Here is a 26829-nt window from a genome sequence, read left to right on the forward strand (position 1 = left end):
TCCTGGGGAGGGTCTGTGACGGGCAGATGGGGAGGGCTGCACGGGGCCCTCCCACCGGCCTCGAGGGCACCCACGCCCTTGTTGAGGCCTCAGCGTCTCTCACACGTGTTTCCGGGGGCCCCGGGCCCCCCCAGCTCATGTAAAGGGCACGGGTTTGGGGGCAGGGCGTGGGTGAGACCTTGACCAGGTAAGAAGGTCCTTGAGCCCGCTTTCCTCACCTGCCCAGCGGCGATTTCCGTGACCTGAGAAGGTGGGGGGTGGGCAGCCGGCACTAGCCCACGAGGTGGGGTGGTGGCACCCCCATTTGGGGGCTCAGCAGCACCTGGCGACCTATCGCCCACCAGGGTACCCCTGATACCTCCCCCCACGCAGATGGGGGGGCAGCGCTGGGGCCCCATCTCATAGTGCGTGGGAAGGAAGCGCCCGAGACAAACCGAGCCCGTGCGCCTCTGTCCTGCCCTCGTTCCCCCCAGGGGCTCCGGACCCCTGTAGGTCCGCCCCCACCTCCCCACGGAGGACGTCAGAGCGGGCCCTGCCCAGGCGCACCTGGGGGCAACAGGGACCCTGCGGGGGCGGCTTCACCCCGGCTCTGGCGGACACGCGTGTCCCGTGGCAGTGAGCGTGGCGTGGGGTCCCGCTGGCACCCCGCCAGCCTGCCCCTTCCGGCAGAAGCTGCTCCTCTGGACGGGCCGGGGTCTGCAGGCCCTCGAGGGAGGCCCCCCCCACGCTGGGACCCCTGCCCTCCTTGGCGCACAGATCCCCGCCCCAGCAATGCCTCCAGGGTCCCTCGAAGCCCCCCAGGCCCGCGGGGGAAGGCGCCCGCCCCTCCCTGGAGCCCCCACGGCCCAGCCCTGTTCCTCGTGGGTCGTTCTGCTGCCCGTGGGCCTGGCTGTGGAGCCCGGGCAGGCGCGAGCGGCTCTCCAGTGAGGCGGGCGCTCGCAGGGACACAGCCCCCGCACCCCAGGGGCCGCCCACACCCCTGGAAGCCCCCACCCCACCCCCACCCCCGGGGACCGCCCCCCCCAGGCCGCCCCCACCCCCTGGGGCCGCCCCCACTGAGCTCGGCCTTGCCGCAGGATTCTATCTTTAACTCCTCGGCAGCCTAGTCCTCGATATTTTGAGAGAAGAGAATTCCACTCTGAAGTTGGGTTCAAAAGTCGTCGCTGGGCGGGGCGAATCCCCCAGAGGAGCAGCTTCGCCAGGGTTCCAAGAAGCTGGTGGGGGGGGATTGTCGAGTGGGGGCGGGCAGGGGAGGGAGGGAGAAGGAGCGGGTGAGGGGCGAGCGGTGCAGCCGTGAGGGTGGAGGGGCCCTGACTTGGCCCCCGGCCCCGGCCTGACCCCCTGGCCCCCGCCCCAGGCCCCCGCCCTCCCGGGCCCCCCGCCCCAGGCCCCCCGCCTTCCCGGGCCCCCGGCTTCTGCAGATCCGGAAGTTGTGCCGCGTCGGCGTGACTTGGGTGTCCATCACCAGGTTTGCGTCCAGAGGAGGCTTCTGAGCCAGAGCCTGGCGGAGGACGGCCGTCCCCGAGAGGCCCCGCGGCCCGTCAGCCAGCAGCTCCTGACGCGCGTGGGGGCGACCGGCTCGTCGAAAGCGGCCCTTGGAGTTGTCCAGCTCCAGCCAGTTCACAGGCTCGACGTGAGCACAGCGTCCCCTCCAGGAGGGGCCCCTCCGCGGGGGCGTGCCGCGTCCAGCCCCAGCTGCCCGGAGCCTGTGCCCCGGCCGAGGGCCCGTCTGGACCCCAGAGGTCCGGCCGCAGGTGGGGACCGGCCGTGCCCTGCACCCCCAGGGCCTGGGGAGCGGGCGTCCCTCCGCCTTAAATCCTGTCTGCGCGGTGATGCCCAAAGGGCGCGGCTTGGTGGCCCCGGGGCGCAAAGGAGAAAGCTGGCGGGAGCGGAGCAGCTTCTGAAGCGTCAGGCCACGCGGAGGCCACATGGAGCGGCCGAGGAAGGGCCTGGGAGTGGAGTCAGAGCCCCCTGGGGGACCGTCGCCCAGAAGCACGTCCTCGTCCCAAACGCCCCCATCTCGTTTCCAGGGAGAGGCGGGTGGCGCCCCAGGGTCACAGGCTGGGGTGCGCAAGCTTCCGCGGACGACCCCTGCCACGCCTCCAGCCCACGGGCCCTTCTGCCGCGTGTCCCCCAAAGCCCCTAAACTCAGTGATTTGCCTGTCGCCAATAAAATGCAGGGGAAGGGGCACCGGCTGCCTCCGCGGCCCAGTCAGGAACGCCAGGCAGCCTCTGCCTGCGCTCTGTGGGTGCAGGACCCCCGGCCGTCCCGAGACGCCACGGCGTAGAGCCCAGGCCACGCGGAGGGCAGGGTGGGTGCACTGGCCCGCAGCTGCCTCGCACAAACGGCTGTCAAGCCACAGCCAACATCTGGCGGCAGCCAAAGGACAGAATTCCCTGCTGGCCCACAATACCCTGAAGGAAGTAAAGTGGTGTATTAAGCTGTTAACTTTTGGGATACTTTGTTACGCAGCAGTAGTGTCTGCAACAGGCTCCATTAACCCGCTGGGGCAGGAGAGTCCAAGTGGGGGCTGTGCTCCTCCTGGCAGGTTTTCTCAAGGTCCGCAGTGAGAGAGGGGCCGTAGGCGACCCGGCATCCAGAGACGGAAGCTACAGCCCTGGGCTGCTGGGCTGTCAGGCTGGCAAGATGAGGGCAGCCGAGCTGCCCTGCCGTGGGAGGGGCGGGCAGGCGAGGCCGCGGCCCGCTCTTGCGCTGAAGCCTGGCGCTCTGGCTGTCGGCATGCGCTGGGCATCTGCACCGTCTGGGAGCCGGCCCGTGGCACGTGGGCCCCGTGGGTCTGGGCAGGTTCTCTGTCCCCTCTGGGGCTTGGTTTTCTCACGTGTAAAATGGGCCAGCGGTGCTTCTCCCGGGCTGCTGTGGCCAGCATCAAAGGAGCATCTCCAGCCTCGGCCCGGGCAGAACACACGGCAAGAGCCAGCCATCGGCGTTGGCCCTGCTGGCCAGTGTTCGGCAGCCTGGGAGCCTGGCCACGAGGAGACACGCAAACACCGGCACAGCCCACGCCTGTCTCCCGCCGGCGGGGTGCAGCCCCTGTGCAGCAGGGCCCCCGAGCAGGGGCGGGGAGCCCAGGCGAGCGGGGAGGGCGGACCGCCTAGGATGCTGGGCATTGGGACCATCAGCCGACGTTCTGGTTCTCCTTCCAGGAACCAGATGCTCCCCCCACCCAGCTGCAATGAGGCCAGGTGGCTTGCTGTGGCAGGATGGCCCATGCCACTGCTGAGCGTGAGCCGCGAGGAGCTGGTGCCTGTTAGCACTTTCCCTTCCTTCTGTCCTGGCCACAAGAACTGTTCCGGGTGTTGGAGGGTCTGCTGGCCCAGGCCCTGAGGGACGCTGGCTCAGAGCAGAGATGCGCGTTGACCCAAGCGGCCATGTGGTGTGAGCAAGAAGGAAATCTCGAGCATTTTAAGCCACAGGGATTTGGGGGGCTATTTGTTATTGCAGCATAGCATAGCTCATCCTGACTGAGAGACATCTGGATTAAGACAGCAGCTTTGCCTGGGGACCCAGGTACCCTGCTGATGAGCTCATCCGATTCTCTCTGAGTGCTACAGGCAGGTCTCATGTTATAAACGAAGTCTCTGAGACCCAGGGACAAGGAGTCCCCGTTATAGTGACAAAAACAGATTCAGAGAAGCCCCAAGTTATGCACGTGGTATTTCCAAGGGTTATGCTTGTGTCAGCTTTAGGACATTCTACCCAATGGCTTTCTAAAGGGGTTGAACCAATTTTTACCCTCCAAGCTGAGCTCCCCCTGTAAGGCTGAGGGGGGCAGGGGGGCCTCAGGCCCTGACCATGTCCAGGAGGTCCGGGCCGCAGTGATTCTGTCTGCCTCCAGCCCGACGCCCACCCAGCAGCCCTGCGTGCTGGGCTCCGGGCGAAGGTGCGCATTCCTTGCGATGCCTGGACCCATGTGTTCTGGTCTCAGGACGGGATCCCATTTGGAGCTGCAGGGCCCAAAGTTTCCTTGGAGGCTGCTCTGCTATGACAAGACACATCGTGCCTGTGATGTCTCCCGGCACCAATGTCTACCCCTTTGAAGGGTGGGCACCGTACCTCCTTTGTGGTCCCTTTAGACTTACCCCACTTTAAAGCGTCATTGTCTTGAGTAGCAGATGGTTTCTTAATTGTTCCAATTATCAAATATGATTTATAAAATTCATGGGAAGAAGGGTGATCTATTGAATGCAAACATATTCTGCCATGTTGGTTGTTCTTTCATCTTTCCAAATTCTCCAGGTTCCTTCTTTTATCATTTCTTTTCTATCTGAAGAACGTCTTTAGCAATTCCTCAATGGCAGGCCACTTATGACAACTTCTATTAGTGTTCCTTCAACTGAAATGTCTTTATTTCCCCATTGTTCCTAAAGCAGTTTTGCCAGGTTAAGAATTTGTGGTTAGATGTTCTTTTCTTTTTGCCCATAAAAAGTGTTGTGCCAACAGTGTGTATGTATGAAAAGCCATTGTTTATACACTTTATACAGATCATATGGAACATGAATATATCTCAATAAAACTGGTTAACAAATTTTTTAAAAATGTTGTGCCAATTCCTTCGGGTCTCCATGTCTCTAACGAGAAGGTTGCTGTCATCTGATGGGTCGTCGTCCCCTGTGGGCACCATCTTGGCTTTTTGCCGACTGCTTTCAAATTTATCTTTGTCTTTAATTTTCAGAAGTTTAATTGTGATGGCTCTTGGGATGGAATTCTTTGCATTTATACTATTTAAGTTTGCTTATATTCTTGAAACTGTAGGTTTATGACTTCCACCAAATTCAAGACATTTTCAGTCGTTATTTATTTTAATACTTTCAGCCCCACTCTCTTTCCAAAAATATGATGTGAATGCTTGATCTTTTGTTCTTGTCTGTATTAGTCAGCCAAAGGGGTGCTGATGCAAAATACCAGAAATTGGTTGGTTTTTATAAAGGGTATTTATTTGGGATAGGAGCTTACAGATACCAGGCCATAAAGCATAAGTTACTTCCCTCACCAAAGTCTATTTTCACGTATTGGAGCAAGATGGCTGCCGACGTCTGCAAGGGCTCAGGCTTCCTGGGTTCCTCCCTTCCGGGGTCTTGCTTCTTTCTGGGTTCAGGGTTCCTCCTTTCCCGGGGCTCCAGCTTAAGACTTGACTTCAGCATCAAACTCCAACATCAAAAACCCCCAACTCTGTCTTTTTGCCATGCCTTTTACCTGTGAGTCCCCACCTGCCAAGGTGTGGAAACTCAACTCCCTAATGACTGGCCCAATCAAAGCTCTAATCATAACTTAATCATGCCCAGGTATATCTATTTTTGAAATTCATAACCATATCACACCGCTACATTGTCTTACTGGTCCCTGTGTCTCTGCTAATTTTTTTCTATTTTCTCTCTATCGTTATTGGGTAGAGTCTATTATTTATCTTCAAGTTCACTGATTCTAGTCTCTGTCATCTTCACTCAACTATTGAGCCCACCCTGCTCAGTTTAAGGTCTGTTACTGCATGTTAGATGCTTTCCACTTGCTTCTTTTTTATAACTTTTCTGCGATTTTCTTCTTTTATTTCTTTCAAGAGTTGGTAATTGCTTGTCAAAATGTTTTTATGATGGCTGCTTTCAAGTCCTTTTTGGATAATTCCGACATCGAATTCCTCTGGTAGCCTCAGTTGATTGGCTTTTCTCACTCAAGTTGTGATTTTCCTGTTTCTTAGAGTGATGACTGATACTGGAATGTGTTCTGGATATTTTGGCTGTGGTCTTAGGAGACTTTGAATGCTATCATCATGCTTTATTTTAGTATCCAGTCACCCTTTTTAGGGATCGCATGTAGGTCCTAGCCTATTCTGTGGCCTGTGGTTTCCGTGACATTTTATTTTCAGGGTCTTGTGGTGCTATTTTGGTCGCCTCGGCTTGCCTGGTGCTCTGGAGCTCTGCTCGCTCCTTCCAGCGTTTCCCCAGGCCGTGCCGCCCGGGGCGTCACGCAGCGGGGGGCGCCTCTGCCTCGCTGGCTGCGGGGGTCCCTGACCGGGGAGGGGAGGGGCTTCTCGGCATTGTTACACTGAGCGCCCCCTTCCTGGCGCCACTGGGCCCGCCCAGAGTTGTGGCCTCCCCTTCCTTCTGGGGGAGGCGTGAGCCCCCTGGACCGCCCCTCGCCGGTGGTCACGCCGCGCTGCCCTCCTGCGCCGTCCTCCAGTGCTGGGCCCCTCGCCCCCCATACTTGCAGAACCCGCGTCTGGTTGCCTCGTGGGCTCTTTCTGGGTTTAAAGTTGCTTCTCGTGGGAAGGGCGGGGAGAGGTGAGTCTGCTCCCCTCTAGCCCAGCAGCCCCTTCAAGTGGGGCCTGCGGCTGGACGGGTACCCGTGGAGAATGGGGTGCCCTTGGAGGATGGGGGCACCTGTGGAGAATGGGGGCGTCTGTGGAGAATGGGGGTGTCTGTGGAGAATGGGGCACCCATCCACCGCTTCCCTCTCCTCCAGGGGCCGGGGCAGGCTGGCGCCATCAGCTTCTCAGTGTCCAAGTGGGGAAACTGAGGCCAGGGCAGGGCTGAGCCATGACCCGCTGGGAAGCTCTGCAGGCCACGGTCCCCCAGACCCACGGGCCAGTGGCAGGTGTGGGACACTTCCTGTCCAGCCACTGGACGCCAGGCCACGGACACATGGTTCCTGGATGCACAGGCAGTGTCACGAGCAGAGCGGGGAGCCTTGGTGTGCTGGGCTGCCGCGGCAGTCACCCCAGACCACGGGGCTGCAAACCTGCGAGAGGCGCCCTCTCGGGTTCCGGGCACCTCCCCCTCCTCGCCCGAGGGGCCGCAGCGCGGGCGGCCTGCCAGGAGCACCTGCAGCCGCGCACTGCGCTCACAGGAGGCCACACCCAGCTCGTAACTCGCTGCTGCGCCTGCCGCGGCCCCCAGCCCCCAGCCCCTCCTCTCGCTCTGCTGCCCTGGGCTTGCACGCCACAGAACGCTTTGGGGTGCGCTTTGCCCCAGGATCTGTTTTCCAGGGACGGCAGGCACCCCCTTGCCCTCCCCACCTCCAGGGATTGGGGCTCTTGGGAAGCAAAGGCCTCTTTCCCAGTCAGGGTTGTGCTTTGCCCCCCAAAATATACCGACACCCTGACCCACCCCGTACCTGTGCGTGCCCCTTATCCTGGGAATGGGGCCCTGGCAGGTGGATTAGGGACGTCGAGACGAGGCCAGGCGGGGGCTCCTCTGCTGCGCACGGCGTGGGGGAGGGGGACAGGAGCCCCTGGGGGGCGGCCTCAGTGGGGGGCCGGAGCTGGGGAGGCAGGAAGGGGCGCCCCGCTCTGAGGGCCTGGCCCCGACCACCGCCGGTGCCTTCGTGAGTCCTACTGTGTAAGCGCACAGTGTGGGGGGGAGTGCACCCCTGTCCACCTGCCCCCCTTATGCCTCCCGGCTGCTTGGAGGACCGGGCGCCTCGGGGCAGCACGGCCTGGACGCTCGTGGTGGGGCAGCAGGGGCGCTGGTCCCAGGCCGGTGGGGGTGGGCACCGCCGGGGCTGCTGGAGTGCTGGGGGCTGCCCTGAGCTCGCAGCCCACGTGGGGGACAGGCGTGAGCCAAGAGTCCAGGCCACGCCAGGGGAGGGCACTGTCCACGCTGGGCCCCAGGGGAGGGCGCTGTCCATGCCGGGGGAGGGCGCTGTCCACACCGGGGGAGGGCACTGTCCACGCCGGGCCCCAGGGGAGGGCGCTGTCCACACCAGGGGAGGGCACTGTCCATGCCGGGCCCCAGGGGAGGGCGCTGTCCACACCAGGGGAGGGCCCTGTCCACGCCGGGCCCCAGGGGAGGGCGCTGTCCACACTGGGCCCCCAGGAAGGGCGCTGTCCACACCAGGGGAGGGCACTGTCCATGCCGGGCCCCAGGGGAGGGCGCTGTCCACACCAGGGGAGGGCACTGTCCATGCCGGGCCCCAGGGGAGGGCGCTGTCCACACTGGGCCCCCAGGAAGGGCACTGTCCACACCAGGGGAGGGCACTGTCCACGCTGGGGGAGGGCACTGTCCACGCCGGGCCCCAGGGGAGGGCGCTGTCCACACCAGGGGAGGGCACTGTCCACGCTGGGGCCCAGGGGAGGGCACTGTCCACACCGGGGGAGGGCGCTGTCCACACCAGGGGAGGGCGCTGTCCATGCCGGGCCCCAGGGGAGGGCGCTGTCCACACCAGGGGAGGGCACTGTCCATGCCGGGCCCCAGGGGAGGGCGCTGTCCACACTGGGCCCCCAGGAAGGGCGCTGTCCACACCAGGGGAGGGCACTGTCCACGCTGGGGGAGGGCACTGTCCACGCCGGGCCCCAGGGGAGGGCGCTGTCCACACCAGGGGAGGGCACTGTCCACGCTGGGGCCCAGGGGAGGGCACTGTCCACACCGGGGGAGGGCGCTGTCCACACCGGGGGAGGGCACTGTCCACGCCGGGCCCCAGGGGAGGGCGCTGTCCACACCAGGGGAGGGCACTGTCCACGCCGGGCCCCAGGGGAGGGCGCTGTCCACACCAGGGGAGGGCACTGTCCACGCCGGGGGAGGGCACTGTCCACGCTGGGACCCCAGGGAGGGCGCTGTCCACACCAGGGGAGGGCACTGTCCACGCCGGGCCCCAGGGGAGGGCGCTGTCCACGCTGGGGGAGGGCGCTGTCCACACTGGGCCCCCAGGAAGGGTGCTGTCCACACCAGGGGAGGGCACTGTCCACGCCGGGCCCCAGGGGAGGGCGCTGTCCATGTCGGGGGAGGGCACCGTCCACGCTGGGCCCCCGTGCCGGGAGCTCCTGCCCGGGAGCTGGAGAAGGCCTCACCTCCCTCCAGAACCCCGGAAGACCCCGCGGCAACCCCGGTGGGAAGTCCTGCCCAGATGCGATCACAGGCCCGCAGCCTGGGCGCCTGTGGAGAATTGGGGTGCCATGGAGAATGGGGGCGTCTGTGGAGAATGGAGCACCCACCCACCACCTTCCTCTCCTCCAGGGGCCGGAGCTGGCGCCATCAGCTTCTCAGCGTCCAATGGGGAAACTGAGGCCAGGCCTGGGCAGGGCTGTGCCATGAACCACTGTGAAGCTCTGCGAACCGCGGTCCCCAGACCCACCGGCCAGCTGCTCTGGCCCCTCAGAGGCGCTCCTCAGGGTCCCCCGTTCCCCCCCAGGGTCCCCGCGTCCCAGGAGCTGGCCCACGTTGCTGCAGGTGCAGGGCGAGGCCAAGCGGGCGGCCCGGCAGGTGCGGCTGCGACGAGCCCCGCTCTGGGCACGTGGGCCGCTGGGGCCTCCCGACCAGCCCCTGGCAGACCCCACGGTGCAGCAGCCCTGCTGAAGGGGCGGGGCGCGGAGGGGCGAGGGCCAGGCCTGCTCCCCGGTGGAGCGGCTGCTCGGGAGGAGCGGGCTGCGGCCCCTCGGCGTGTCCAGCTCCCCTGGCGCGGCGGTCGGCGGGCCCGCCTGCTTCCCGCTCCCCAGGCGCTGCCCGGCCTCGGGGGCAGGGGCCGCCTCTCCCACACCGACGCCTGGGCCGAGGCGCCTCCGGCCTCGCCGGCCTCTCCTTCCGAGGGGCAGCCTGACCGGCCCATGGCCTCCGGGCCGCACCTGACCTCCACCACTACCATGGCAGCCGGCGTGGGGCTCCGGGACCACTGGCGCAGATCCCCTTTCCTGCAGGGGCTTCGGTGACAACAGCGATCCCCCCACGCTTTCCCCATCCCTGAGCTGGTAACGCAGGCCAAGAGCCCCTGTTTCAGGGAAACCGAGGCCAGAGAGGCGTGGCCGCCCCAGCCTTCGGGCTCGAGCCAGGTCCACCCTGTGGGGCCCTGGGACGCTGGTTTGGGAGGGGTCCTCATTCAGGGACAGGAAGCCGCCGGTGCCGCCAGCTCAGAGCTAAGTCCCCTTTTGGGGGCCTCTCCTCGAGGGGGAAAACAAGGGGCTCTTGGCCTCATGTGCAGAAGCCACAGTGAGACCTAACGACCTTGGAGAGGTGGCACCCCAAATCGCGCTCTGGCACCAGCAGGCTGGGTGCTCCCAGCCCGGCCTTTGCTCAAAGCTGCTACTGAGCATGCACCCCCCGATAGGACCTGGGGCAGCCACGCGAGCCACAGGGCCGGAGGACAAGGCGCTCTGGTGACCGCTACGTGCTGGCCCGTTCAGCAGCCGCTGTGACCATGGAGCACGGGAAACGTGGCTCCTGCAACTGAGGCACGACATTGCCACTTTCTAGCATTTTCGTTTATTTGAACTGAAGCGGCCGCAGGCTCCCGGCAACAGGCCTGGCCTGGCCTGGGCGCCCTGGTCGTTTGCGAAGCTGGGGAGCGTCTGAGGGCAGGGAGGAGGGAGATGCAGGATGCGGGGGGGGGCAGGGGGGCTTGTGGTCCTGTTTCACTCTAAAACTTTTATTGCAGCTTGATAGACACATGTAATAGGTATAATACACGTTTGTCATAAAAGCTGCCGTTTTAACCAGTTTCCAGCACACACTCCAGCAGCGTTCATTACATCCACCCATCACCTTCCACAACCAAGATTTTTTCATCCCTGCAAATAGAAACCCTGTCCCCGCTAAGCAGTGCCCCACCCGGCCCCGGGAGCCCCTCCGCTGGGTCCTGTCTACGAAGGCACCCATTCTAGATGTTTCAGGCTAGTGGAATCGCATGTGCCCGGCCTTGTGCGCTTGCCGGTTTCACGCCACACAGGGCCCCAAGTTTCAGCCACGTGGTAGTGCGACCAGCGTGGCCTTTCTTTCCACGGCTGCGTAAGGCTCCGCGGTGCGGGGACCCCGGCTTGCTTGTCCCTTTGTTGACGGGCCCTCGGGCCACGTCCACCTTCAGCTGCTGTGAGCGTGCGTGCACAGCTTTTGTGTGGATGCGTTTTCAGGTCTCCTGGGTATATGCCCGGGGCTGGGGGGCACTTTTACTCTGGGGGTGTCTGTATAATTCTCTCAGTTCCAGGAGCCATGTGCAGTCTGGGGATCCCAGTTTACTTAATCCAGGAGACCCCACCCACTCCCCCTTCCCAGGGGGAGTCGCGACCGGAAGCTTTGGAACGGGGCCAGCCGTTTCTGACATTCCGGAAGGGCAGGTACCTACCTCGGCCCTAAGCTGTGTTCTTAGACACACTGGGTGTGTCGGCCGTGGCGCCCCATGCCCAAAGCCCTTGCGTCTTTGTCCCTGTGCTCGGGATCTTGGGCGCTGCACCACCTTGGCCAGGGCTGACCGCTTCGGGAAAGACCATGAACCCAGAGACGGGAGATCCACGCGCTGCCCAAGAGCCAGGGCCGCCTAGCCAGGCGTCTGTCAATGAGCGGGGCCGTGGGAGGAAGACAGAGCTGAAAGCAGTTTCCAGTCCGTGGCGGGAGTTGACCCCTGGCGTGCGGTCAGGGCCGCGCTCAAGCAGAAACCATGAGGGAGAGAGGCGGGGCCGGGAAGCAAGCGGGGCCGGCAGGAGAGACCCCGGGGGCCGAGGCTCGGCCCTTGGGCTGCTTCTGGGAGTTAGCCCCCAGCTTTGGCTCCTCGCTGGCCCTAACCTGCCGTTTTCTCATGACAATGGGGAAGTTGATTCTCTTACCACCAAGAGCATCAGTAAAACACCCAGCCCTGGGTGCTTCATGAAGCGCCGTGGGAGTGAGGCCACTGCGGGCAGACACAGAATCAGGTGCTGGGGGACCCAAAGAGGAACTGGCAAGCATGCTGCGGGCAGGGCCAGGCCAGAGGGGCCAGCACAGGGCGTCCACGGCCAGGACGCTGCCCGGGCAGCTGCCCCCTTCTCCCTGGAGATGCCTCTTCCTCTAGGCAGGGCTGGAGCTCCAGACCGTGGCTGACCATCTCGGCAGCAGAACGTCCTGTACTAGCCTCGAGTCCCCTCCCAAGTCTCATACAGAAGAAACATTCCCCTGGTGCCTTGTGTAGAGATGGACACTTCGTAGCCAGAAATACTACTGAACTAGCCTACTGAACTAGTCTCCAAATGCAGCTGTCTCTACGTTTTCTGAACTTTTGCTGCACCAAGTTATCTGCCCAGCCATCCATCTGCCCGTTCTTCCATCCTTCCATCCACCCATTCAACCATTTAACTGTCCATCCGTCCATCTGTCCATCCGTCCATCGGTCCACCCCCCCCAGCCTCCCTCCCCCAGCCTCCAGGGAGCACCCCGAGCCCATTCTCTCTCCTGAGCTGCGCCTTGTAACAGGTCATGGGCCTCGTTGCTCCTGCAAGGCGCTGGGGCTCAGGAGGGTGGACTCGCCTAGCTCTGCAGGCGCCTCTGATTCGGGCTCTCTTTGCTTCCCGTGTTTCCTGGGAGCTATGTCTCCTAACCCAGCTGTGGCCTCCCGGGGGCCAAGCCTCCTCTCCCAGCCCTCCCCTCCTGGCTGCCACGGAGCAGACGCAAGCTCCTACGCCCAGGTCGCAAGCTCAGGGCGCCCTCTTCCACAGGCCCCTGCCCGCCCTGCAGCTGGAGACGGAAGAGAGCGGAGGGCGGGCGGATGTGAGGCCAGGGATTCCTGGACGGGCAGGAGGGGGGCAGGCTGGGCCCAAGCAGCTGGGGAGGGGGCTGCGGGCGGGGCTGGGGGCCGTGGTCGGCTGGCAGCCGGCGTGCCCCGACTCGTGGGATGGATGCCTGGTGGGGGCAGCCGCCCTCCAGCTCCGACAAGCCGCCGCCTGCCTGCAGCTGCCCCCTGCTCAGCCCGGGCCGCGGGCTCCTGCCCTGGGCCTGCGCCAGGGCAGCCCACCCCCCTGCGCCCTCTCCCCGCCTCTCTTCCGGCCTCTAGCCGGGTGGCCTGCCTCCCTGTGGGGTCCCCTTTCGGCATGCCAGAGCTGTGGCATCCCCTTTCCGGGAGGAGCCCAGCGCTGGTGGTCAGTGGACTGTCCCCCCGGGCTCTGACAGCCCCTCCCTCGAGCCCTTGGCCTTGGCTTTGTCCCGCTCTGTCTCTGGCCACACACGCCCCTCCTGGGGCCCTCTGCCCTCTCTGCCTGGCAAACTCTTCTCCATCCTTCAAGGCCCTGTTGAAATGCCCCTTGCTCTGGAAAGACATCTGGACCCGAGTCTGCGGCAGAAGCTGCCCCACGGCTCTTGGGAAGGAGCGTGGGGGAAGGGGGGTCAGGGGGGCCGCAGGAGGTGGGGCCCCCGCCCCACCTGGCCCGCCCGCCCGCATGCTCGACACGGCCCCCTGGTCTACACCAGGCTCCTGGTCTACACTGGCTTTCTGGTCTACACTAGCCCCCTGGTCTACACTAGCCCTCTGGTCTATACCGACCCTGGTCTACACCGGCTTTCTGGTTTACAGCAGCCCCCTTGTCTATACCAGCCCCCTGGTCTATATCGACCCTGGTCTACACTGGCTTTCTGGTTTATAGCAGCCCCCTGGTCTATACCAGCCCCCTGGTCTATACCGACCCTGGTCTACACTGGCTTTCTGGTTTACAGCAGCCCCCTGGTCTACACCAGCCCCCTGGTCTACACCAGCCCCTGGTCTACACCGACCCTGGTCTACACCAGGCTCCTGGTCTACACTGGCTTTCTGGTCTACACCAGGCTCCTGGTCTACACTGGCTTTCTGGTCTACACTAGCCCCCTGGTCTACACTAGCCCTCTGGTCTATACCGACCCTGGTCTACACCGGCTTTCTGGTTTACAGCAGCCCCCTGGTCTACACCAGCCCCCTGGTCTACACCAGCCCCTGGTCTACGCCGACCCTGGTCTACACCAGGCTCCTGGTCTACACCGGCTTTCTGGTCTACACCAGGCTCCTGGTCTACACTGGCTTTCTGGTCTACACCAGCCCCCTGGTCTACACCGGCTTTCTGGTCTACACCAGCCCCTGGTCCACGCCAGCCCCCGTCTACCCCGTGTGCCGGCCACGGGCTCCCCGGCGCGCCCCGCCCTTCCTCCCGCCGCGCTGCGGCTCGCTGCCCGGGCGCGTCCTGCCTGGCGCTTTCCCACGGCCCAGGAAGCCGCCACAGGCAGCAGCCTAGAATAGTCCGTGACCTCCCGGTGAACTTGAGCATCTTCCTTGGAGACATTCCTTTGTCTTCCCAGGGCGGTGCCGGTCGGACGTAGGCTTTCAAAATTCCTCCTTTTGGTGAGCGGCCGTGGTGGGGAGAGGGGGCTGCGCGCTCTGCTGCCCCCTGAGGCTTCCGGAGCCCGCCCACCCCGCCCGTGGCCCCGGAGCCCGCCTCCCGTCCCCGCCTTTCTGGGCCTCCGCTCCAACTCGGGGTCCCAACCTCCTGAGCCACCGACCCTCAGGGCCAGGAGCTGGCGCCTGAGCCCCTTCAGGTGGGAACGGACCGCGGGCCCCGGAGCCCGACGCCAGCGAGGCTAAGCGCCTCGAGACACCAGCCGGTGCGCGGGCAGGGGCCCGGCCTGGCCCACGGCGGGGTCCACCAGCCCCGCCACCCCGGCCTGGGGCGCCCCAGAGTCCGCGGGCACTGAGACCTGGGGTGCTTCCTGGCTCATGGCTTCAGGAGGGGCAGCTGCCTCTGCCTTCCGATTCGGGGCACGGGGTCTCGCTCGTCGGGGAGCCCTGGGCAGGGGGCAGCCTCGGGCAGGGCTGGGCCGGCCGGCTCCTCACTGGCCTGGGAGCCTCCAGGCCTCCGAGCCCAGCCGACGTCGCAGCGTCCTGGCGCAGAGCGGCCTGTCCCGGCGCTCCCGTTAACGCCACCGAGGGCCGGGCTGCAGCTGGGCGGCGATCTGGGCTGGAGAGGGGCTTGGGGGTCTAAGCTCCTGGGTCTTTGGGGATCCGTGTCCACAGCCCAGCTGGGAGGCTGGCCGTGGTGGGAGCTGGGAGGCAGCCGAAAACCAGAGATGCCGTGGGTGCTGTGGTTGCCATGGGTACCATGGGGGTGCTGAGGGTGCCATGGGGTGCTGTGGGAGCTGTGGGGTGCTGTGGGTGCCATGGGGGTGCCTTGGGGTGCTGTGGGGTGTATGGGGTAATGTGGGTGCCATGGGGTGCTGTGGGGTGCTGTGGGTGTCATGAGGTGCTGTGGGGTGCTGTGGGTGCTGTGGGATGCTGTGGAATACTGTGGGATGCCGTGGGGTGCTGTGGGGTGCTGTGGGTGCTGTGGGGTGCTGTGGGTGCCATGGGATGCTGTGGAGTACTGTGGGATGCCGTGGGGTGCTGGAGGGTGCTGTGGGTGCCATGGGGTGCTGTGGGTGCCATGGGGTGCTGTGGGCCTCCCTGGTCTCATGAGACGATGGAGCCCAGGTGGAGGAGGGGTGCTGCCCTCCCGGGCTGAGGCCCCTGCCACGTGCCGGGTGAGACGGGCGCTCCCTGGCTCTGAAAGTCACCCCGAGCCGCTGCTCCGCCCGGAGGATCCCACCCTGCATGGGGACTTGAGGGTGAGCCTCCAGGCCAGCTCTGGGGCTCCAAAGCGGCCGGGGTGGAGTTGGGCTGGAGGACCCCAAGTCTCTTGGCTTCTTTTACACACAGTAACAAACGTCCAAGGCCCCAGGGCCGCCAGCCCACTCCCTGCAGAGGGCCCTGCCGCGCTGCTGTTCCGGAAAAGACTTCCCAGATGCCCCCTGGGCCCCCAGGGCCGTGGACGGGGCTGGGCGAGTCGGGCAGCCCCGCTTCTCCTCGGGGAGATGACGCCTCGGAGGAAGGGCCGGCCACGTGGCGTTCGCGTCCTCGAGGGTCGGGGCTCGGCCGGCCCGTCTGCTCGCCCTCGGCTAAAGCGGTTCAGGTGTTCTGCTCCCGTTCTATGTCTATCCAAGGAAACGCTCAAAATTGTAGCAGCAGCATCTTCAAGGAAAGCTTTGAGAAAAGCACGTAGGACCTGAGGTTCTCATGTTTTATAAGCGATATGCAAACCCCAGAAGCTATAGAAAAAATAGCGAGATTTGACCACCTAAAAATTAGAAAAGGTCTGGGTGGAAAGACCCCATTCATAAAGTTAAAACACAGAAGGTAGGACAGGAGAACATGTTTGCAACAAAAAGTTAATACCCCAATTCTAGAAACAGCCACAAAAAGAAAAAGTAACAAAAGCAAAAGACAGAACGGGTGACTCCCTGGAGAGGAGAGCGCGTCACGTGCGTGTCAGGGCAGTCCACGGTCAGGTTACAAGCTGCTTCCCCCTCGCTATCAGGCTGCTGGTTTAAAAGACCGCTGGCCGCTGTGCGGCCGAGGATGCGGAGAAATGGGGCTCCCACCTAGATGGGGACAAGTAACTCGACACAGCGCCTGCAGCAGTTAAAACGGGCACGTCCAGGAATTCCATTTTCAGGCATCCACCCCGTTAAGATGCTCACACAAACGTGCTGGGACGTGTTCACAGAGAACCACAATTGTCCAATAAATGAATTACGATAATCTATATGAAGGAATACTATGCAGCTGATAAAAAGAACGTGGTGGAAACGTGCCGTATTGACAAGAAACGTCAGTGACAACTTCTTGCATTAAAAAGGCTGCAGAGGTGCCTTTGCACCACGACCCCATTATGAAAGCGTGTCTGCGCCTGGGCTTGCGAGTGCGTGAACACAGTGGCCTGGAAGGATGCACCCAGGATTGTTAGTGGGCGTTTCTTTATTCCGCTTCCCCCGTGATGGGTAGTTGGCGGGCTGCGACCCTCTTCCTTCCAGGGGCAGGTGCATCGCCCGTCTCCTGGGCTCTAGCTTCCAGGATCGCCCTCGAGAAGCCCAGAGCCAGCGAACACTCAGCCGCAGGAGGCCTGGGACCCCGAGGCCCTGCTCTCTGCGCCGTGTGCCCACAGAGCGCGTGTGCAGGGACCAGGCGCGCTGGCTCCCGGGCACTCTGAGGCCCGGCCCGGGAGTCTTCCCTTGGTTGGTCTGGTTTTCCAGGGAAGACCCTCTGGCCTTCTGCCTGGAGAGGGACGGGCTGGCAGGGGCTGGTGTCGCAAGGTCTTTCCCACAGGCCCCCGGGCCCCCGACTGTCCCACTGTCACCCCCTCTGGCCTCGCCAGAGCAATCTGTGGAGTCCGCTGGGGCGGGGAGCAGGTTCCGGCGGTTGCTTCCACAGCGTCCCGCGCCCACCTGGCGTCGCGCCCGCTGGGCCCTTGGCGGGTCTCCGTGCCATTGGGCTGGGGCAGCCTCGGGCACCTTCCGTCCTCGGTCCTGCTGGACGGCTGCCCTGGGAGCACCGCCGGTCTGGTGGGACGGGCGTGGGGGTGCACCCCACCTGCGCTCTACCTGGAGCCAGCATCACTGCCGAAAACCTTTTCTTTTCAAACAAAGAGTCTATTTGTTCTGTGTTATTAAAGGGGCCTCCTCGGAGCAGCGACAGGGCCTGCCCCACCCGGGCACTTTCGCACCTGGGGAGCCTTGGGCTGCTCCGCCCGGCCTCTCTGAACTGCGCCCTTATCTGTTTAATTGGCGCAAAAATCCCACCTGGCCAGGCTGTTGTGGGGCTCAGGTGAGATAACCAGCCGGGCAGGCAGGGGGCCCCGGGGGGGCCGTGGGTCCCCGCCGGTGTCGCAGCCGAGGCCAGGGCTGCGCAGGTGGGCTGGCGGCACCTGAGGAGGGCTCTTCTCCCCGTGGCCGGGCAGGGCGCAGGGGCTGCCCGATACGCCCCCCCCAGGCCACCTGCAGCCGGGCGAGGCGGGCGGGGCAGTCCCCCGGGGGGAGGGGCGGTCCCCCGGGGCCAGGCCCGGGCCTGCTGCCACATCCGGAATTCCGCCGGAGAAGAGCCGCTTCCTCGGCAGCTGGGCGGGTTCCCTCTTGTTCAGGAATGTTCCCCGTTCCCCCAAGGCGCTGGTCCCCGCCCAGCCCGGCCCCCACAGCCCTGCTGAGAGCGGCTTTCCGGCTTTCCGGGCACGGCACAAGGCCTCGGGATCCGGGGAGAGGAGCTCCAGGACCGCGGTGCGGCAGCCCCCACCGTGGGGGACACGCTGTCACTTGCGGCCGGGGAGCGCAGGCCCGGCTGGCCACGGCGGAGGATGCGCAGGCCCCCGCGACGGCGCCCGGGGACCGCGGCCCGCAAGGGCTGAGGCAAGTTTCGGGGTCACCCGCGCCCCACGTCCCTTCTCGGTAGCCTGGCCCGGGGCAGGGCGACCTTCTCCTCGCCGCCCCCCCCCAGGCGAGAAACACCACTTGGGGACACGGCGGTCTCGAGGAGACCTCGTGGGCCCTCGTCGCCCAAGGTCCCCAGTGACTGACCAATTGGACTCGTCGCCCAAGTTCTACTGCGACCGACTGGACTCGTTGCCCAAGTTCCACTGCGACCCACCGGACGCGCCGCCCGAGCTCTGGTAGGACAGAGCCGGGTTTCCTGCGTGAGTGCGTGTGGCTCCCGGCGGCCCCTGCGGCACGGCTGCAGCGTCCCTGGCGCTGGGGCAGGTGGCCCACCGCCCCGAGACGTCGGTACCTGACGCACCCTCACCCGGGCGCTCCGCGCCGCCCCGTGCTCAGGCCCGTGGGGAGGACCCGGCCTTTCCACGCTGCAGGCGGGAAGCCGAGGTGCAAGCACGGTGGCCCTGCCAAAGGAGGCGGCTTCCCCTCGCCTTGGAGGCCGTCCCCGCTGCAGGGAAGAGGCACCTCCCGAGCAGCCCCTCACCCCAGGGAGACGGTGCTTTTGTTGTGCTCCTACTGTGCGCCTCCTGGGCAGTGGACCCTGGGGGGAGGGCGGGGGCAGCTCCTGACGTGGCCCCCACCCCGCTTTGCTCCCTCTCTAGCCACAGGGCCCGGCACGGGCTGCCCACAGCCCGGCGCCGTCCGCTAGGCCACCCCAGGGCTGCCTCCGGCGGGGCCGGACAGCGGGAGCTGGGGTCTTGGGGGCTCGCGCCATGCCCTCTCAGTCCTGGTGTGGAAACCGAGGCCGAGGGAGGGGCTCCGCCCACTCACGGCCCCACGTCGAGGGGGCAGCCCCCAGCAGGGCCGCCTGCCGGCCACGTCGGCCCACCAGCATCGGACGGGCCCACGGCTGGGCGGGGCCTGCTGCAGTGGGCTGGGTGCCCGGCAGCCCCTCAGGCCTGCACACCCGCCAAGCGCCACGTGGCTCCATTGCAGTGGCCGTCGGCCCCCCGCCTCCTCTCCAGCCGCCACGTCCCCCGCCTCGTCACGTCCCCCCTCTCCTGTCCCCAGGCTTGCTCGTCCCCTCTCCTGGGATGCATGAGTAGGGGGCTCCTCAGGCCTGCTCCCTGGGCCTGGAGCACGGTGCCCGTCCCCGAGTGACGCGTGCCTCGGCGGGCTCGGGGCTCCCGGGCCCTGCCCTGTGGGAGCTGCTCCTGGTTCAGGCCCGGATGAGCTTCAACTAGGAACCCTGGAGAAGGGTCCTGGAGGGCTTCTCGGAGGCAGCGTCCATCATGTAAAAGTCTCCAGTAGGCCCTGAGCCGAGAAAGGGAAACTGAGGCTTGTGGGTCAACCTGTCTAAGGACAGGCTGCCGGGGGCTTGCCTGCGGCGCAGAGGGCCATGGAGGGGAGAGCGGACCCCCACCCAGAGGGTCCCCTCATCTGGTTTCTGGCTGTGAGCTCCGGGGGCTGGGGGCCAGGACAGGTCGCCAGGCCCCGTGCCCCCAGACCCCAGCTTGGGCGCCAGGCCGTCGCAGGCGCTTCCCATTTGGGGGACGGAGAGCAGGACCCCGTCAGAGGCCGACGGGTGGACCCTCGCCTCTCGGCGTGGCTGGGAGACCCCCGCTCAGCGTCGGGGTTCTCCCCCTGCCCTGGGTGCCTTGGGGGTGCTGGCCGCCCGGGGGTCCCTGGGAGCCCCCGCCCCTGGCATCTGCCTGTGGTCCTTCCGCAGGGGGCTGGAGCGGGGTTTCGGGCCTGGGCGGCAGGCGGGACGTGTGCGCCCAGGGGGCCTCGTGGTGGCCTCAGAGCTGGTGGCCCCCAACCCAGGAGTGTGGCGACGCCCCCTGCCCCAGTGTGGCCCCGCCCCCATCCTCTCCGGGCTTGTCTCCAGCTCCCTCCGCTCCAGCTCCGGGCCCCTCGGGGGCTCCAGACCCTGCTGCCCAGTTGGGCTGGTCCCGCTAGTGGTGACCCCCGCCCCCGCCTGCTCGGCCCCCGTCCCCGAGCCCCGGGGCAGGAGCTTTCCTGGGGCCGCGTGGCCGCGTGGCCTCCCCCGGGGGTCGTAGCCGCCTCCAGGGGCTCCTCGGGAGCGCAGGTCTGGGAGCCGCAGCCCCCGAGGCGCCGGAAACGCCTTCCCGGGGTCCGGGTGGCCGGGCCTCGCCGGAGGCCGGCGTTCGGGAGGTTCCCTGTGCCTCGTCTCATTCACCCCGAAGGCGAGCCCGTGGGGACGGGGCCGAGTCCCGTGTCCCAGACGAGAACTCAGGCGCGGCAACTGCGCACTCCCGGCGGTCCGGGGCGAGCGAGTCACCAAGCTGTGGCGCGAACACCGCGTGTCCCACCACGAAGCCACCCAGCCGCTTGGAAAACTTAGAACCGCACGGAAACAAATGTGACCCTTCCTCCCGTAGGTGGGATTTCTTTTCTGAGTGTCATAGATTCTGGCAAAACTTTGCATGGAAATTCAAAGGTTTTACCTGCTGAAAGTAAACGGAAAGGGCACAACATTTGCAACTAATGTCAAGAACTAAATTTTAACTGCATGAAGAACGACGCAAATTGGTGGCGAAGGCCCTGGGCCCCAGAGGTACAAGACAGAGCAGACGCTCCGCAGGCACAGGAGGCGGCCAAGCCCACCCACCCCAGAGCAGCAGCTGGAAGCAGCCGTCCGCGGGGCGAGCGGGGCCGGTAGACCAGAAGCAGCTCCTTAAACAGCCGCTATGGACAGACTCGTTTTTGTATTTTTTTAACTCCACATAAATCAGACAAATGCCTATAATGTGTGTCAAAGGATAACATAAAAGAGCCATGGACTGTGGACTTAAGTCCCACATTTCAACATGTAAGGAGAAGAATCTAGAAAGAAATGCCAACAGGGGACATAATAAGAGTGAAAATCTTTTCTTCTCTCTTGCCCCAATTTTAACAATGCACTTATAGCATGTATTTCTTTATGTCTCATATTCTAGAATAACGAACAGTGACCTGTGTAAAGTGCAAAAGCATAGCGACAGTGGATTTTTACATCCCCGTAGCTGCAGTGTTGCCTGGTGCCTTCCCAGTCGGTGCCAACAAGCAAGCGATATTCTGGCTTCTGGGCCTGGCATGAGGGTGAGGTGAATGGGGCGCCAGCCCACGCCGGAGAGCGAGGCCTCGCGGGGTTTGCCCGCCAGCCCCTCTCCCCACCAAGACCCCTGCTGGCATCGGTCTCCACTGGTCTATTTTGCTCGTTCTTAAGCCCCGTAGAAGTGAAACTGCTTTTTCACTCAACGCCTAGGAGACCCAGCCTGTTTTTGTGAGACTCTGTAGTGTGCTTTTTCACGGGTGTGTAAGATTCTGTTGTGAGGCCATGCCACACTTTACTGGTCCACTTGGCCGTAGCTGGGCGTTTGGGCTTTGTCCAGCCTTGGTCCATTTGGATGAGGCAGGCACAGGCACTCAGTTCTCCTGGGCCGGCTCTGCTGGGTCACCGGGTGCAGGATTATCTTGTTTTAGTTGATTTTGCCAAACAGTTTAAAGTGATTGTGCATCCTCGCCAGCAATGGATCAGAGTATCCACATGTAACTTTTATACATTAAAGTTTAAAATCTTCCCAGCAAGAAGAAATTCCAGGCTCAGATGTCTTCCCTGGTGATTTTCAAGAAACAAATAATTCCACTCTTAACTCCCAAAGAATAGAAAAGGACTCTCCAGCTCATTAGGCGAAGTTAATTGACCTTGGATAACAAAACCGTCAGGATCAGCACTGGGAAGGAAACTGACAGCTCCTCAAAGATACTTGCAACGTTTATTCCAGCAAAAAGAGATTAGTTTAGTATTAAAAAATTAACATAATCCTCCACTTTAGCAGATTAAAGGGAGGAAGTTATGGTAATTTCAAAAGATGAGAAAAGTATTTGATAAAATTCAATATGTATTCATGGAAAAGATGCTTAGCAAACTAGAAACAGAGGGAATTCTTTAACCCAATGAGTGGTATGTACAAACGCCCCAGAGAGGACGTCCTGCTCGGGAGCTTCACCGAGCCCGGGAATCCTTGGGGTGACCTTGAGCGCTATTTTCTTTTTTTTTTTTTTTTTTTTTTTTTTTAAAGATTTATTTATTTATTTAATTTCCCCCCCTCCCCTGGTTGTCTGTTCTTGGTGTCTATTTGCTGCGTCTTGTTTCTTTGTCCGCTTCTGTTGTCGTCAGCGGCACGGGAAGTGTGGGCGGCGCCATTCCTGGGCAGGCTGCTCTTTCTTTTCACGCTGGGCGGCTTTCCTCACGGGCGCACTCCTTGCGCGTGGGGCTCCCCCACGCGGGGGACACCCTTGCGTGGCACGGCACTCCTTGCGCACATCAGCACTGCGCATGGCCAGTTGAGCGCTATTTTCATCAGCATTTCCCTGGAGGTCCTAGCCAGAGCCAGAGAAGGAAATAACAGGCATAAGGGTTAGGAAGGAAAAAGCAGAACCTTCCACATTCATAGAGGATACCATTGTGTATGTAGACAGAGCAAGATATTGAGATGAGTTATTGGAAATTCTAAGAGCTAGGAACTTTCCTGGATACAAATCAATATACAAAAATCAGTTGCTTCTGCATACGCCAGCACCCAACCGAAATTTAGAAAAGATGCTGTATTAGTCAGGGTTCTCCAGGGAAGCACAACTGACAGGAGATATCTATAAATACATGAGATTTTATGGAATTGTCTCGTGCGACCGTGGGCATCCATGACTCCAAACTCCCTCGGCGAGCTGCCCAGCCGGGCCTCGGATGAAGGTCCTCAGTGAGTCCCAGGAAACGCGGGCTGTCTGAGCAGAGACCGGCTTCTCTCCCTGCGTGCTGAAGTCAGTTGTCCTTTTCAGGCCTTCGACTGATGGGATGAGACAGTCCGTTGGCTGGATCGCTGACGGCAGTCTCCTTGGATGCCTGTGGGTGTAACCAGCCAGGTGCAGTCCACTCACTGAGGACTACAGCCAGGAAATGTCTGTGTGTTCAACCCCTGGACAACCGCTTGACCAGACAACCGGGCACCATCACCTGCCCAAGGTGACACAGGAGCCTAACCATCACAGACGCCATTTACTAAAACGTGGAAGTATGGAAACATAGGAAAAACAAAAGATGTGTGGGACTTTTATAGAGAAAATTGATTAAAAAATAATAATATTGTTGAGAGATGTGAAAGAAGACCCAGATAAATGGGATATATCCTATGGGACACTCAATATTGTTAAGATATCAATTCGCCCTGAATTGATCTATGAGGACCAACCAATTCTAAAATTTATGCTGAAATGCAAAAGGCTGAAAAGAGCTAAGCCTCTCTTGAAGAAGGAAAACAAGCTGGGAGAACTGGCTCTCCAACATCAAGGCTCATTACAAAGTTCTTCTTGGTGCAGGAAAAGACCAAAGGAACAAAAGAGCAAACTCAGAGAGACTCGAGCAGACAGGGCATCTGCTCCAGGACGGGAGAGCAGTGTCGGTGCTCAAGATGGCTTTGGCTTTCCAATAAACAGTTCTGAGATGATGGGGTGCCCATATGCCAGAAGCGAAAAGTGTAGTTCTACCTCTTTTTTTTTCTTTTCAAGATTTATTTATTTATTTATTTCTCTCCCCTTCCCCCCTACCTCCGCCTCGGTTGTCTGTTCTCTGTGTCTATCTGCTACGTCTTCTTCTTTGTCCGCTTCTGTTGTCAGCGGCACGGGAATCTGTGTTTCTTTCTGTTGCGTCATCTTGTTGTGTCGGCTCTCTGTGTGTGCGGTGCCATTCCTGGGCAGGCTGCACTTTCTTTCACACTCGGCGGCTCTCCTTACAGGGCGCACTCCTTGTGCGTGGGGCTCCCCTATGCAGGGGACACCCCTGCGTGGCAGGGCACTCCTTGCGCGCATCAGCACTGCGCATGGGCCAGCTCCACATGGGTCAAGGAGGCCCGGAGTTTGAACCACGGACCTCCCATGTGGTAGACGGACGCCCTAACCACTGGGCCAAGTCCACTTTCCTACTTCTACTTCACACTATTTAAAAAACACAACAGGTAGATTAAATTCCTAAGTGTAAAACAAACCTCTAGGGGTTTTTGAAGAGAATATAGAGGAATATTTTAATAATTTTAGGTTAGGGATGGTTTTCTAAACAATATGCACAATTAACAGTCATAAAAAAGACCAAATAATTATAATACATTAAAATTAGGAAATTTTGCTAATCTAAAAGGCATAATATACATGATTGTTCTGTAAACCCACAGTGGCTCTAATTTTTTTTTTAAAGGCACCATCGCTACAACTCAACAACAAAAAGACAGTTTTGTGTGATCTATGTCTCTTTTTTTAAAAAAAAAAGACAAAGATTTTTTAAAAAGCCCGATTTAAAAATGGGCAAAGGACTTGAATAGGCATTTCTTGGAAGAAGATGTACAAATGTTCACTAAATAAACGAAAACATGCAAAGTATCACCTGCCGTTAGGGAACAGCAAATCAAAACCACAATGAAATACCATTTCACAACCACTAGGATGGCTGTTACCAAAAAAAAGGACAGTAAGTATTGGAGAGGATGTGGAGAAATTGGGACAGCAGCTGTGGAAACCAGTTTGGCAGTTCTCAAAAAGTAAAATACAGAACTCTGATAAGGTCCAGCAATTCTCGTAAGTGTAGAACCCAAAGGACCTACCTGGGACTTGAACAGACCTTCCTTGTTCAGAGTAGCACGATCCACAATTGCCAAAAGATGGAAACTACCCCAGTGTCCATCGGCTGAAGAATGGATCGCCTAAATGTGGTATATCCATGCAGCGGAATATTACTCAGCACCGAAAAGGAATGACGTGCTGATTCATGCTACAACACGGATGAACCTTGAAAACATCATACTGAGCGAAAGAAGCCAGACACAGAACAACAACTACAATGTGATTCCAATTACATGACATTCCTAGAAAGGCAGATCCACAGAGCCAGAAAGCAGGCCAGAGGGGGCCAGGTGCTGGCGGGGGTGGGGGCGGGGGTGGGGCAGGGGGAGCTACAGCTGAAGGACCCCAGGTGGAGAACCCCTGCTAATGGAGGGCTGTGACGGCGGCACAACTTGTGAGAGTCATGCCAGTGACGTGTAACTTGAAAACGGCTGAGATGGCAAGCCCCGTGTTATATAAATAAATAACCACAATAACGTTTTTGTAAAAAAGGAAAAAAACACTTCCCCATCACCATCACCAAAAGATCACCATAAAAGGAATGGAAAGACAAAACCCAAAGTAGGAGATCTGCTACACATACAACCATAAAAGGAGGTCCAGAATATTAAAAGACTGATGGGAGTCGATACAAGCTCCTAATTTAAAACACGGACACATGACTTCACCCCAGAGGAAACCCAGCCGGGAAAGAGAGCTCAGCCTCCTTAGTAATCAGGAAAAGGCACGCGACAGCCACAATGAGCCATCATTACTCACCCCGCGGGGTGGAGAGCGTCCCAAAGGCCGGACTCAACCAAGAGCTGGCGAGGAGGGCAAGGGGGCCTCCAGCCCCGGCCGGCGGCGCGGGCGCTGGGAAGGCGGAGGGCGCGGCACAGCCCCCCCGGGGAAGGCGAGGGCGCGCCTCCCTAGCCAGCACCTCCAGAGTCTGTCCCGGAGACATTCTCGCACAGCAGACCTGGGGGCTTTTGCAAGGATGCCCGTGGCAGTGTTAACTAGAGGCAAAAAGCTGGAAACTACCCGGTGTGGACCCAGGGAACCCACGGTGCATTCGGCATGGTGAGCGCAAGCGTGCTGCTTCGTGGGAAGGACACACACGCACCCTGGCGAGCGGGACGTGCCCGCAGAGAAAGGAGCAGCCCTGAAGAACACACTGCCGGGGACGGACACGTGGACAGTAGGACAGAAGAGCAGGTGATGCCCCATGGACCTGGCCAGCGGCTGCCTCGAGCGGGGAGCAGCTGTGGGAGGGAGCCCACTCTGGAGGTGCTCGCGGTGCATCCCCGTGCGTGTGCAAACTGCCACGTGTGCAAACGTTGCACATGAGGCTGCTGTCTGGTCTGACCCACAAGTTTTAGAAAATCAAAACTTCAAGCTCAGAAGAGAGGCCTTGACCCTATTTTGAGACGGGAGTGGACCGCCCGCGCAGCGCCTCCGCTTTCCGGCGGCTTGCCCCTCGGCACACCTGCTTCCGTCCCCGGCTGCTGCCCGACAGCGTCCCGGCCCCTCGTCCGGTCTCCTCGGGTCAAACGCCCCCACCCGTCCCTTCCTCCCCTTTGTGGTTTGCCATGGACTTTGGCCTGCCCACAGGCCAGCCGGCCACCTGGAAGTGGTCAGGGTGGAGCAGGTGCCAGCCCCAGGGACCAGTGGGCGGAAGGGAGGGCTGCCCGGAAAGTGGTCACACCTGCCAGACCCACCCCCTCGGCCGCCTTCCCAAGACCACCTGCTGGGATGCACTGGCCCAGACAGGAGATGCAGGGACCGGGTGCCAGGCCAGTGGCGACGGCCAGCCAGCCAGAATGGACCGGTGTGAGTCGTGGCCACCTGGGTTTTCAGGCTTCCCCTGAGCTGCACCTGTGCACCGTGCACCTGTGCACCCTACACCTGTGAATCCTTTGCCTGCGTATCCCATACCTGTGCGCCCTGTACATGTGCACCCTGCACCTGTGTATCCTGTACCTGTGCACCCTACACCTGTGCACCCTATACCTGTGTATCCCGTACCTGTGCGCCCTGTACCTGTGCACCCTGCACCTGTGTATCCTGTAACTGTGTATCCTGTACCTGTGCACCCTATACCTGTGAATCCTCTACCTGTGTATCCCGTATCTGGGCACACTGCACCTGTGTATCCTGTACCTGTGCACCCTACACCTGTGCACCCTGCACCTGTGAATCCTACACCTGTGAATCCTGGACCTGTGTGCTCTGTACCCATGT

The sequence above is a fragment of the Dasypus novemcinctus genome, chromosome 23 (assembly GCF_030445035.2).
Source record: "Dasypus novemcinctus isolate mDasNov1 chromosome 23, mDasNov1.1.hap2, whole genome shotgun sequence".
NCBI lineage: Eukaryota > Metazoa > Chordata > Mammalia > Cingulata > Dasypodidae > Dasypus > Dasypus novemcinctus.